Below are 12227 nucleotides of genomic sequence, written 5' to 3' on the forward strand. Positions count from 1 at the left end.
AAATGCCCAGACAGACATGGTGGCTCATGTTTCTGGAAAGGGAGCCTCGCACAGGCCAGGCCGAGAAACCCTTAAGTGTGAGCGAGCCGCTCAGGGAAGCGCTGTCCGCGGGAGGCAGTGTCGCTTTCAGACTCGAAATAGCAGCCCGTTCACACCCCACTCCCACTCCTCGGTGTACAGCCCGCGGACCTGCTGCTCTTGTCTATTCTTTAGAAACTACCTGAGACGCTGGTATCGCTAGGGCAGCAAAGCGTGATGGCCAATTAATGCCAGAGGGACAATGGCCCATTGAGCAGCAGCAGGGAGCACAGGGGCACAGGCCTGGCTGAGGCACCGAGGAAACGGCAAAACCTAAAGCAGCACGAAGTGGCCTCAGAAAGGAGCCCCCTTGTCCCCCCGAAACGGAAGCTATCCTTCCCGTAACCTGGCGGGGGGGGGGGGGGGGATGGGTGGGTTGGTGAAACAACTCTTTGCACAGGGTCTTAAATGTGTGATGTTTATGAACAAGAAGGGGAATGTTTAGTTTTTACTTTTTAGAGTGGAGGGGAGGGAGCGGGGGAGAGAAACATTGATGTGAGAGACACACATCGACTGGTTGCCTCCTGCACACGCTCCAACCAGGGCTGGGTATTGAGTCTGCAACCGAGGTACGTGCCCTTGACTAGGAATTGAATCCACGACTGGTCTGCAGGCTGATGCTCTAACCACTGAGCAAACCAGCCAGGGGGGTGGTTTGCATTTTTTTTTTTAAAATACATTTTATTGATTTTCTACAGAGAGGAAGGGAGAGGGATAGAGAGTTAGAAACATTGATGAGAGAGAATCAACAATCAGCTGCCTCCTGCACATGTCTAACTGGGGATGTGCCCGCAACCAAGGTACATTCCCTTGACCGGATTCGAACCTGGGATCCTTGAGTCCGCAGGCTGACTATCTACTGAGCCAAACCGGTGCTGGCTGGTTTGCATTTTTCAGGCTATTCTAAGGTCACAACCTTGGTCAGACAAAAGACCTACTGCTTTCATATACCTTCTGTTCTGAGCCGTTGCATGTGTGCCTGTAGGGGTGTGTGTGTGTGTGTGTGTGTGTGTGTGCATGCACTCTGCCTGTCACTCCCTTCAAGCTCCTGTCCAGTCCTGCTTCCCTTGCCCACCTATTTCCCACCTGTGGTCCTCAGGGTTGTATCTCCAGCCAGGAGAAGGGAGTGGGCTTAGTGTTCTCTGAAGTGGGCGTTTGTGGGCAGCCTGCTCTGTGCCAAGCAGGTTTAACACTGACGGTCGGGCCCAGGGGAGAGCAGAGCGCACCCACGTTTCCTTTCTGCTGCAGCTCACTCCTAGCATGAAGCACTTGCGGGCTCTCAGACCTCTTGCTGCTGCATTCCCCGCCCCCCTTGCACCAGCTGGACACACAGGATCCCCTAGAGGAGGTCAAAGCCACAGAATCAGAGACGGCCCCTGAGTCCTCACGGGGAGGAAACTGCTTCTAACTTGTAGCTTCAACCACGTCGTGAATAAGAAATAACCTTTTATTGTTAAGCCACTGAAATCCTGGGGCTTATTTGATAATGCAGCTAATACAGTGCCTTTTTTTAAACAAAAAAAGTGAAAGGTCTGTACTCTGAAAACTATAAGACATTGAAGAAAGGATTTGAACAAGATACAAATAAATGAAGGCTACACCTTGCTCATGGACTGGAAGGATTAACACTGTTAAATGTCCATACCACCTGAAGGAATAGGCAGGTTCCATGCAACCCCTAGGTAGATGCCAGGGGCATTCTTCCCAGAATTAGAACTAACCCTAAACTTTATGGAGAATCACAAAGACCCAAAATAGCAAAAGAAACGAGAGAAAGAACCAAGTGGGTGGTACCCTGCTTCCTGATAGCAAACTACACTCAAGGCTGCACTACTCAGGGCCCTATAGTGCTGACACAAAAACATGGGCTACAACAGAGAGCCCAGAAATAACTCTCATTTATAGGACCAATTGCCCTACAACAAAGGCAGCCAGGAAATACAACGGGGTGAAGACAGTCTCTTCGCTAAGTGGTGCTGGGACAACTGGACAGGTACAAGCACAAAATAAAACCACCACGTGCTTGCACCATATACAGAAATAAACTCAAGATGGTTAAGCAGTTAAGTGTTAGGCCTAAAACCATGAACTAGAAGAAAATACAGCGAACTCTGACATCACTCTCAGCAATACTTTTTGGATATGCTCCTCGGGTAAGGGAAACAAGAACGAGTAGACAGCCCAGCCAGAGTGGCTCAGTGGTTGAGCGCCAACCTATGCACCAGGAGATCATGGTTCGATTCCCGGTCGGGGCACATGCCCGGGTTGCAGGCTCGATCCGTGTGGGGTGTGCAGGAGGCAGCTGATCAATGATTCTCTCTCATCATTGATGTTTCTCTCCCTCTCCCTTCCTCTCTGAAAAAACAAAAACAAAAACAAAACACACCATATATTTAAAAAAGGAAAGTATACAAATAGGACTATATTGAAGTAAAAAGCTTCTGTACAGTGAAGGGAACATTGACAAAAGGAAAGGACAACCACTGAATGGGAAAAGGTATCCCACAAATGATACATCTAATAAGGGGTTAATATCCAAAGTCTGTAAGTAAAGAACTCGTGAGACAGCCCCAAACAAACAACCCCCAAACCCAATCCAATAAAACACTGGGCAGAGAACCTACAGAGACATCTCTGCCAAGAGGACTTAGGGTGGGCAACCGGCATGAAGACACGCCCAACCTCACTTCTCCGGGAAATGCAAAGTGAACCCCAGAGATATGGCCTCACACCTGTCATCATCAAATCCACAACACGTGCTGGTGAGGCTGGGCAGAGAAGGGAACCTGGTGCACTGCTGGTGGGATTGTAAATGGGTGCAGCTACAGTGGAAAACGGTATGGAGGTCCCTCAAAAATTTAAAAATAAAACTGCCAAATAGTCCACCAATTTCACTTCTGGGTATTTATCTGAAGAAAAAACCCCCACTAATACGAAAAGATATACATACCCCTATGCTCCCTGCACCATTCTAGGAACAGCCACAACAGAGAAGCAACCTAGATGCCCATGGGAGATAAGGGGTAAAGACGATGTGGGAGACAACAGAATATTACTCAGCCATAAAAAGAATCAAAGCTTGTCATTTGTGACAACATGGATTGGACCTAAGGCAGTGGTTCTCAACCTTCTGGCCCTTTAAATATAGTTCCTCATGTTGTGACCCAACCATAAAATTATTTTCGTTGCTATTTCATAACTGTAATGTTGCTACTGTTATGAATCGTAATGTAAATATCTGATATGCAGGATGGTCTTAGGCGACCCCTGTGAAAGGGTCATTCGACTGCCAAAGGGGTCGCGACCCACAGGTTGAGAACTGCTGACCTAGGGGATATTATGCCAGGTGAAATACATCACAGAGAGAAAGGTAAATAGCAGATGATCTCACTAATGTGTGGAATCTAAAAAAACAAATGAATAAACAAAACAGAAACAGACCCCTGGATATAGACAATAAGCTGATGGTTGCCAAAGGGGAGGGAGCTGGGAGATGAGCTATACACAAAGAAACAAGTAAGTAAGTGGAACTCCTGCTTCCAGACCATTACCAAGTCTTTCTCTTCTCATCAGTGCGCTCCGTCCCTCCGGGGACCCTGTCCTCTCCCTCCTCCCTGTATCCTTACTACCCCTCAGAAAGGGGTGCTCACGCCAGGCCAGCCAACCAGACACTTAGTTCCCATACAGACTGTAAGGGAAAAGTTTTCCAAAGGCCAGCGTTTCCAAAGGCGGGCGGGGTCGCCTGGGCGCGAGCATGAGAACAGTCCCTTAGGAGAAGGAGGCCGGGCCCCCGGCTCTGCGCCGGCAAGCAGCCCTGTGCAGGCACACTCAGTCGCTTGTTACATTGCATCTGTTTTAGGACCTCTAATTACGGGCAAGCAATACTCGATTTCCACTGATGGCAGTAAAACAGACTTAAGTATAATAATGAATGCACTTAAAGAACCGCAGTAAATAAGATTTCGGCTGGTCTCAGATATGGTAAAAATGACGCAGGTGATACATGGCTGACGAGAACTTAAGAACCTTTGCTCAAATTACAGCATGAAAAGAAGCCAAGGTTGGCGGTTCTGTACCTGTTTGGGCCAAATCTACTTGAACTCGGGTTTGGAACAAGGGCGGCACTCATCCCCGGAGGGCCCTGCTCCAAGCCCAAATTAAAAACGTTATCAGCAATCAGAGACCAAAATCCAGTTATCGGGAGCGTTCGAGTCGGCGATCGCCGACTGCTGGCCTCCCAGAGGATTAGTAACGCCTGGCTATCTGTTTGGCCCGTGGAAGACTGAGGACCTTGGGAACACAGGGAGGCTATGCAGTGAGCAGTCAAGACCAGCTTTACTCGAGTGAGTCAAGTGACCTTAGTTTCAAGTTTGAGAGAGAAATGTGCCTTGCTCCTCCGTCAGGGCAGCACCAACCACACATGGTCCCTGCCAACCCCGAGGCTCAGCACCAGGGACGATGACAGGGAATTAAAGAGACATGAACCTTTGCTATCCCGTTAGCACCCATCTCCTGCCCACTGTGGGGTGGAGGGCTGGGTACCGGCAGACACCTTGGTGTGAGTTTTAATTCTGTATTCTTCCCTCTGAAATTATCCACATCACCTGTTTTGAGAGAGCAAGTGTCTCACTCAGGTGCCAACTCTGACTGACCACAGAATGCAGCCACAGGCGAATCCCACTCCCTCAGAAAAGGCCCAGCTGTTACTAAAGGCCTCGCACTTTTGTGTGACATTTTTGTTTTGTCTCCCATGTAAAACTGTGACCTCCAGCTTGCTCCACCACACACCTGAACAAAGCCGCCTTCCTAAGAGCAGGACTCTGACGCCCCTTCCCAAGGGAGAGCGTGGCTTCCTCTAGCGTGGCCTGTGGACAGGCAGAGGGGCGCAGGGCGGGGAGAGCCCCGTGCCGCCACAGTGCCCGCCCGACACAGGCGCTGCTGGGTGAGCCCCTGGTTAGGTGCTTCAGCTCAGGGAAGTCTAGGGCTCCAGACACAGGGCTGGGAGGAAGCGTTCGGGCCTTGACCGAAGGGAGATGAACAGGACCTCCGTGCCCATATCACAGCGATGGAGCCCAGACATCCTAGGGCTGTGGCTGTCCCCTGAGATCCAGGCAGGTACAAAAGTGGCCCAAGTCATCAGAGTAGCTCCCGCATATAACTGTCTTCCCCGTGAGCACAGAGGCTACATGTGAAGGGCTGGGAGACAAAACAAAAATGTCGCACGAAAGTGTGAGGCCTTTAGTAATTCCGTAAAGCCAACATCCTCGGGATTCTCCTGAAAGACCTTGGTCTTTCTGATGGCCACTTGCTAGTGAGAACAGCTCTCTGTGAGCCAGGAGGCAATTACTCATCAACTCAAAATAGATGGCACTGCCCTTTCTCCTTGTGGAACAGACACCCCTTTTTCTAATGTAACTACAGATGCAGGAAACAGCGTTCGAAGTCACCGAAGTTTCTGGAGTTTCATTCTAAAACTGTGCCTCTTCTCCTTGAAGGTGGCTTTAGTTGTAGCCAGTCCCTGCCCAGCCCCTCAAACAATCTGAAACTATGAACAGACATTTGTCGCTTCTGTCCCCTTCTCCTCCCCTCCCCGCCACAAAAGATGAAAAAGCACTGAGTTACCGTGGCTCAGTGTGAGTCACGCCAACTTCTCCATATTTACATTTTAAATTTCACTCACTCTTGCGACAGATTAAGTGCTTTAACAGATTACCCTGCAGGATCCTCATATGTTTACAAAGTAGATATTAGCCCATTTCTCAGTTGGTGAAACAGGCTTTTCCTAGGACAGCTAGTAACTTGCCCGGGGGCACATGGCTGTGAGTGCCTGGGATCCACCTAACCTGAAGTGCTCACAGGAGGGTGGAGCCTGGCCTGGCTACTTCCGGCCGGATGACCTTGAAAAGAACATGTCCCTGCGTCTCAGATTTCATATCTGTAACACAGTGATACCTATTACACAGGGATGTTGTGAAGATTAAATGAGTTGGATTACACAAGCATTTAAAACAGTGCCCAGCAGGTACTAAGTACCACGTAATAAGTATCAGTATTATTGGCTCTCAAATAGGCCCACAATGCATGGCCCATCCTGTTATGAAAACACAGGTTTCTGAGCCATCAAGAGAGCTGAGACTGAAGGCCATTCCTGCTTCTCAGAGGAGAGCGTGCTTCACCGGGATCCCTTCCTGCCCTCAGAGGACAGCGTGCATCACTGAGATCACTCCCTTCCTGCCCTCGGAGGACAGCCTACATCACTGAGATCACTTCCTGCCCCTCAGGGGACAGCTTGCATCACTGAGATCACTTCCTGCCCCTCAGGGGACAGCCTGCATCATTGAGATCCCTTTCTGCCCCTTCAGGGAACAGCCTGCATCACTGAGATCACTTCCTGCCCCTCAGGGGACAGCCTGAATTACTGAGATCACTTCCTGCCCCTCAGGGGACAGCCTGCATCACTGAGATCACTTCCTGCCCCTCAGGGGACAGCCTGAATTACTGAGATCACTTCCTGTACCTCAGGACAGCCTGCATCACTGAGATCACTTCCTGCCCCTCAGGGGACAGCCTGCATCACTGAGATCACTTACTGCCCCTCAGGGGACAGCCTGCATCACTGAGATCACTTCTGCCCCTTCATGGGACAGCCTGCATCACTGAGATCACTTCCTGCCCCTCAGGGGAGAGCCTGCATCACTGAGATCCCTTTCTGCCCCTTCAGGGGACAGCCTGCATCACTGAGATCACTTCCTGCCCCTTCAGGGGACAGCCTGCATCACTGAGATCACTTCCTGCCCCTCAGGGGACAGCCTGCATCACTGAGATCACTTCCTGCCCCTCAGGGGACAGCCTGCATCACTGAGATCACTTCCTGCCCCTCAGGGGACAGCCTGCATCACTGAGATCACTTCCTGCCCCTCAGGGGACAGCCTGCATCACTGAGATCACTTCCTGCCCCTCAAGGGACAGCCTGCATCACTGAGATCACTTCCTTCCCCTCAGGGGACAGCGTGCATCACTGAGATCACTCCCTGCCCCTCAGGGGACAGCCTACATCACTGAGATCACTTCCTGCCCCTCAAGGGACAGCCTGCATCACTGAGATCACTCCCTTCCCCTCAGGGGACAGCCTGCATCACTGAGATCACTTCCTGTCATTCAGAGGGACAGCCTGAATTACTGAGATCACTTCCTGCCCCTCAGGGGACAGCCTGCATCACTGAGATCCTTTTCTGCCCCTTCAGGGGACAGCCTGCATCACTGAGATCACTTCCTGTCCTTTCAGGGGACAGCCTGCATCACTGAGATCACTTCCTGCCCCTCAGGGGACAGCCTGCATCACTGAGATCACTTCCTGCCCCTCAGAGGACAGCCTGCATCACTGAGATCACTTCCTGCCCCCCAGGGGACAGCATGCATCACTGAGATCACTTCCTGCCCCTCAGGGGACAGCCTGCATCACTGAGATCACTTACTGCCCCTCAGGGGACAGCCTGCATCACTGAGATCACTTCCTGCCCCTTCATGGGACAGCCTGCATCACTGAGATCACTTCCTGCCCCTTCAGGGGACAGCCTGCATCACTGAGATCACTTCCTGCCCCTCAGGGGACAGCCTGCATCACTGAGATCACTTCCTGCCCCTCAGGGGACAGCCTGCATCACTGAGATCACTTCCTGCCCCTCAGGGTGAGCCTGCATCACTGAGATCACTTCCTGCCCCTCAGGGGACAGCCTGCATCACTGAGATCATTCCCTGCCCCTTCAGGGGACAGCCTGCATCACTGAGATCACTTCCTGCCCCTCAGGGGACAGCCTGCATCATTGAGATCCCTTTCTGCCCCTTCAGGGAACAGCCTGCATCACTGAGATCACTTCCTGCCCCTCAGGGGACAGCCTGAATTACTGAGATCACTTCCTGCCCCTCAGGGGACAGCCTGCATCACTGAGATCACTTCCTGCCCCTCAGGGGACAGCCTGCATCACTGAGATCACTTCCTGTACCTCAGGACAGCCTGCATCACTGAGATCACTTCCTGCCCCCAGGGGACAGCCTGCATCACTGAGATCACTTACTGCCCCCCAGGGGACAGCATGCATCACTGAGATCACTTCCTGCCCCTCAGGGGACAGCCTGCATCACTGAGATCACTTACTGCCCCTCAGGGGACAGCCTGCATCACTGAGATCACTTCCTGCCCCTTCATGGGACAGCCTGCATCACTGAGATCACTTCCTGCCCCTCAGGGGACAGCCTGCATCACTGAGATCACTTCCTGCCCCTTCAGGGGACAGCCTGCATCACTGAGATCACTTCCTGACCCTCAGGGGACAGCCTGCATCACTGAGATCACTTCCTGCCCCTCAGGGGACAGCCTGCATCACTGAGATCACTTCCTGCCCCTCTGGGGACGGCCTGCATCACTGAGATCACTTCCTGCCCCTCAGGGGGGGCTTGCACCTGGGTTCACTCAGCGCTCAGGGACAGCCTGCATCACTGAGATCACTTCCTGCCCCTCAGGGGACAGCCTGCATCACTGAGATCACTTCCTGCCCCTCAGGGGACAGCCTGCATCACTGAGATCACTTCCTTCCCCTCAGGGGACAGCGTGCATCACTGAGATCACTCCCTGCCCCTCATGGGACAGCCTACATCACTGAGATCACTTCCTGCCCCTCAGGGGACAGCCTGCATCACTGAGATCACTCCCTTCCCCTCAGGGGACAGCCTGCATCACTGAGATCACTTCCTGTCACTCAGAGGGACAGCCTGAATTACTGAGATCACTTCCTGCCCCTCAGGGGACAGCCTGCATCACTGAGATCCTTTTCTGCCCCTTCAGGGGACAGCCTGCATCACTGAGATCACTTCCTGTCCTTTCAGGGGACAGCCTTCATCACTGAGATCACTTCCTGCCCCTCAGGGGACAGCCTGCATCACTGAGATCACTTCCTGCCCCTCAGGGGACAGCCTGCATCACTTAGATCACTTCCTGCCCCTCAGGGGACAGCCTGCATCACTGAGATCACTTCCTGCCCCTCAGGGGTGAGCCTGCATCACTGAGATCACTTCCTGCCCCTCAGGGGACAGCCTGCATCACTGAGATCATTCCCTGCCCCTTCAGGGGACAGCCTGCATCACTGAGATCACTTCCTGCCCCTCAGGGGACAGCCTGCATCATTGAGATCCCTTTCTGCCCCTTCAGGGAACAGCCTGCATCACTGAGATCACTTCCTGCCCCTCAGGGGACAGCCTGAATTACTGAGATCACTTCCTGCCCCTCAGGGGACAGCCTGCATCACTGAGATCACTTCCTGCCCCTCAGGGGACAGCCTGCATCACTGAGATCACTTCCTGTACCTCAGGACAGCCTGCATCACTGAGATCACTTCCTGCCCCTCAGGGGACAGCCTGCATCACTGAGATCACTTACTGCCCCCCAGGGGACAGCCTGCATCACTGAGATCACTTCCTGCCCCTCAGGGGACAGCCTGCATCACTGAGATCACTTACTGCCCCTCAGGGGACAGCCTGCATCACTGAGATCACTTCCTGCCCCTTCATGGGACAGCCTGCATCACTGAGATCACTTCCTGCCCCTCAGGGGAGAGCCTGCATCACTGAGATCCCTTTCTGCCCCTTCAGGGGACAGCCTGCATCACTGAGATCACTTCCTGCCCCTCAGGGGACAGCCTGCATCACTGAGATCACTTCCTGCCCCTCAGGGGACAGCCTGCATCACTGAGATCACTTCCTGCCCCTCAGGGGACGGCCTGCAACACTGAGATCACTTCCTGCCCCTCAGGGGACAGCCTGCATCACTGAGATCACTTCCTGTACCTCAGGACAGCCTGCATCACTGAGATCACTTCCTGCCCCTCAGGGGACAGCCTGCATCACTGAGATCACTTACTGCCCCCCAGGGGACAGCCTGCATCACTGAGATCACTTCCTGCCCCTCAGGGGACAGCCTGCATCACTGAGATCACTTACTGCCCCTCAGGGGACAGCCTGCATCACTGAGATCACTTCCTGCCCCTTCATGGGACAGCCTGCATCACTGAGATCACTTCCTGCCCCTCAGGGGACAGCCTGCATCACTGAGATCACTTCCTGCCCCTCTGGGGACGGACTGCATCACTGAGATCACTTCCTGCCCCTCAGGGGACGGCCTGCAACACTGAGATCACTTCCTGCCCCTCAGGGGACAGCCTGCATCACTGAGATCACTTCCTGCCCCTTAGGGGACAGCCTGCATCACTGAGATCACTTCCTGCCCCTCAGGGGACAGCCTGCATCACTGAGATCACTTCCTGCCCCTCAGGGGACGGCCTGCATCACTGAGATCACTTCCTGCCCCTCAGGGGACAGCCTGCATCACTGAGATCACTTCCTGCCCCTCAGGGGACAGCCTGCATCACTGAGATCACTTCCTGCCCCTCAGGGGACGGCCTGCAACACTGAGATCACTTCCTGCCCCTCAGGGGACGGCCTGCAACACTGAGATCACTTCCTGCCCCTCAGGGGACGGCCTGCATCACTGAGATCACTTCCTGCCCCTCAGGGGACAGCCTGCATCACTGAGATCACTTCCTGCCCCTCAGGGGACAGCCTGCATCACTGAGATCACTTCCTGCCCCTCAGGGGACAGCCTGCATCACTGAGATCACTTCCTGCCCCTCAGGGGACGGCCTGCATCACTGAGATCACTTCCTGCCCCTCAGGGGACGGCCTGCAACACTGAGATCACTTCCTGCCCCTCAGGGGTCAGCCTGCATCACTGACATCACTTCCTGCCCCTCAGGGGACAGCCTGCATTACTGAGCAGATCGCCTATGACAAAGACAGACCTTTGCAAACAAAGGCGGTAAAGAGTCACGAGAACCCAATGTAGCATGTGATCCCTGAATGGATCCTAGCCCAGAAACACTTTCTTCTTTTGCTACAAAAGACGTTTGTGGAGGAAACTGGAGAGATTGTTGCTCAGGGAGCAGTGCTGTTGTGATTTTCTAACTTCGAGTCATTGTTCTGTGGTGAACGAGTACCGTGTTTTAGGGCACATACTCTGAAGTGTGGTACAGTAATGGGCAGATAGAAATAATCCCTTCCATCTCTCAGTGCTCCCGATGGTCCTTGGGCTGCAAACACTGCCCTGCCCTTGGCAATCAGGAAAGGGAGGTGCCCAGAATCCGGGCTGGACCCAGGCCCATCTGACACCGTCGTAAGTGATCTGAGGGAGAGAATGAGATCTTGTGTTCACCAGCCTGCTGGCCCACAGGTACATGGGGCCCTGGGCATGAACGGCGTGCCAAGGAGATGGGCGGGGCCTCATGCAGTGAAATGGGAGTGTGGGCAAGAGGAGGCAGTAAGGTCAGCGGGGACACCTTGGGCATGCATAAGAAGGAAATCCAAGTGGGCTCATTGAGCAAGTTCTCTAAGCAATCGCCGGTGACTCCGGGAGCATCTGGAGGGAGTCCTGGGGGCTCCCTGAGGACTTGGGTCAGAGGCAGCTGCTGTCAGCAGCCATGCTGCTGCCTGGCCTCACAGAAGACAGGGCACCGAGGACCGAGGGCCTCTGTAAAAACACACCAGATATCTCTTCATGGGAAAACTTTTGTTGCCACAGTTCCTGCATATTTCAGTTTGCAAAGCTCTAAGAGGGAAATAATCGAATTAGAAAACAAATAAAATTACTTGGAAGACAGGACGTCACTTTTATAAAGACATTAGAGAAGTCAGGAAAGGCTCTTAGATCAGATCTGACTGAGGCTGACAGGTTGCATACTCAGAATTTAATAGTTAATGAGGAAATAGTGGCATGAACTTTGTCACTTCTATCCAGAAAGAAATGGAGAGAACAAATGTTGATGTAATTGAAGATTTAAAAAAAACACGACTTTTTTACACCGAAGATATCAAGTCAAAATGGTCAGAACTCACGTTGATAATATCTTTTAAAGGGCAGGCTGGAGATGCAGAAAGGATACCCTTAAACTCTGACAGTAATGCTCTAAAAGGCAATTGCCATATCTATATCTATATATCTATGTCTATGTCTATGTCTATGTCTATGTCTATGTCTATAAATATATATAAGCCTAAGCGACCGAACAACATAACGACCGGTCGCTATGATGTGCACTGACCAC

The 12227-nt window shown here is 52.6% G+C and overlaps 1 protein-coding gene across 3 annotated transcripts in view; it reads right to left on the bottom strand.

Moving 5' to 3' along the window:
* NME7 (NME/NM23 family member 7) overlaps nucleotides 1-12227 on the bottom strand; it is a 112236-nt gene that overhangs the window by 746 nt on the left and 99263 nt on the right. The window lies entirely within an intron of this gene.

Source organism: Myotis myotis, unplaced genomic scaffold, assembly GCF_014108235.1.
Source record: "Myotis myotis isolate mMyoMyo1 unplaced genomic scaffold, mMyoMyo1.p scaffold_m19_p_18, whole genome shotgun sequence".
Taxonomy (NCBI): Eukaryota; Metazoa; Chordata; class Mammalia; order Chiroptera; family Vespertilionidae; genus Myotis; species Myotis myotis.